Consider the following 2,237-nt stretch of genomic DNA (forward strand, 5'->3'; position numbering starts at 1 on the left):
GCTTTTTGAAGTCCATTGTCCTTATTCTGCTGCTCTCGTTCCTTTCCCTTAATCATAAAATCTATCCTTTCATAATCACTGTCACCCAAATTGCCTTCCATTTTCATATTCACTACGAATTCCTGACTCCTTCACCTTGGCCCTAAAGGCCTGTGGTTACTGCTATCTGTTCAGGGTCATATCTGGAAGTATCATTAGGGCCCATGGGGATGAGCAGCATGGGGTAGCAGATAGAGTGCAGAGGCTCATTCATCTCCTTTCCATAAGGTCTCAGATACAGGCTTCAGGCAGGCAGCACACCTCCTTGTCACGTCAGGTTGGCAGATAAATGCGCCCGTCCCCCTCAGAAGGGAGCCTTCAACCTCTACTGTCCTGTTTCCTCCTCTTGGGGGCAGGTGGATCCTCTTCACCAACCACTGGGGGCTGCTCCTCACCTCCTGTTGCCAGCAGAGCATACTAGTTCTTGACCTTGATGGAAGGGGGACCTGGGTGGGGAATGGAGCACTATCTTTTGCCTGTCTCCTCCCGGCAGAGTGGCGGTGCACAATTGATCTGTGTTCTCGTCACATCCCTCAACACTAGCTTTATCCCATAGACGAGACCTAACCAAACATCTTTTGTGCTGTTTGCAAAAGAAACATTACCTTCCACTAGCCGTTTCCTAAAACAGAGTGCTTGATTTTGTTTAAAGCTTCAGTTTTGTCTGAGGAACCTGGGAGGGGCCGAGGTCCTATTAAATTCTCCCTCTATCAGGAGCAGCATATCATGTAACTACAGCAGGGGGCTTTGACACCCTGTCTGATCCACTGACATCTTATTCACCTTCTTACTCTCCCTCCCACTAACTGGAAGCTTATTCTCTCACACCTTTCCACTTTCTCTCCATCAAGGTCTTCTGCACCAAATAAATCTCTGCATGTTCTCTTCTGGCAATACCATAGAAAAAAGCAATCACAACAGGGTGAGGATATGGAGCTGTGCCACGGTCTCCTAACTACAGCTATTTAAACCCTGCACATATGGCTATTACCCTGTAGAACAGAAGCTGGTTATGTTAAGTCCATGGAGGACCCAGTGGAAACGCAAGGGCTCTCAGAACAAAGGAGGAACAATCAGGGATATAGGGAACAAGGTCCCTCCTATAGACAAGGTACCTTAAGTGTTTATCACAATCCAGGTACGACATTTCACAGCTGTAATTGCAAGAGTCTGTGAGGCTTCAGTGTGGTTGGGGGTAGGGCAGACAGCTGGGAGTGCATTACATTGGACTGGCTGCATGTCCAAGTACCTGGACATTTCAAGATTCTGGTCCTTATTTTCAAAGCCGGAAGTGGGTTGTGTCAAAGATGGACTCTCACTACATCACAACTGCAGCATTTGATTGAAACACTGAGGATAGCATATCCCAGGTCTAAATTTGCCAAGGGTGGAAACAGTGCAGTCCCAGCAGAAAGTCCTCAGCTACAAAATTCACCAGATCAAACTGAGCCGAGCCCTGCTATCTTTAGAACGTGATGCCAGGACTCTTCTCTTTCATAGTTCTTTTACCTACGGGTAAAAAAAGTCACCTGCGTTGCGTTCTTCACAAGCAAGCAGCTTCAGTGAGGGGAGAGGGGTGAGAGCTTGGTTTCTCTTCCTTGAGGAAATCACTATACTTCTAAACGTGTAAAACCATACCCAGGTACTACATGGATGGATGCCTTAGATAGACACAGACACTAATAATTACTTAAGTGTCTTGAAAACCATCTAGATTGCAGGTGCTGTTTCACTGTTATCTCACCAATTCTTAATCTTTATTGCAGATCTACTTTTTCTACGACAGGATATTTGACTAATCCAGCTCTGTGATCAGCTGAATGTCCCTGATTGGGCTAGAATGATTTCTATTACAAATTAAATGCAACAGATACCAGAAACAACATATGCAGGGGCACAGTGCTCTTCTAGAATTTTTCCTATTAGCTGTGTTCTCCGGAGGCGGCCAGAGACTTCCGCACCTGCCAGATCTACCACAAGCTTTTTAAAAAACAATTAGAGGAAAAAAAAGTGGTTGGTGGAGAAGAGGGAGGGAGGAGAATAAAAGGCAACATCCGTTCCCATGCACACCACAAGCTCAAATCACACAGGATGTGCACTTTGGGAGGAGTCCAGTTCTCTACTTGGGTTGTAGTTAAGAACTAAACAAAGTCTGTATCTGCCCCCTGCTGGGCAAAATCCAAGAAGCTCAGTCGGCA

Source organism: Lepidochelys olivacea (genome assembly GCF_965140295.1).
Source record: "Lepidochelys olivacea isolate rLepOli2 genome assembly, chromosome: 6".
Classification (NCBI taxonomy): Eukaryota; Metazoa; Chordata; order Testudines; family Cheloniidae; genus Lepidochelys; species Lepidochelys olivacea.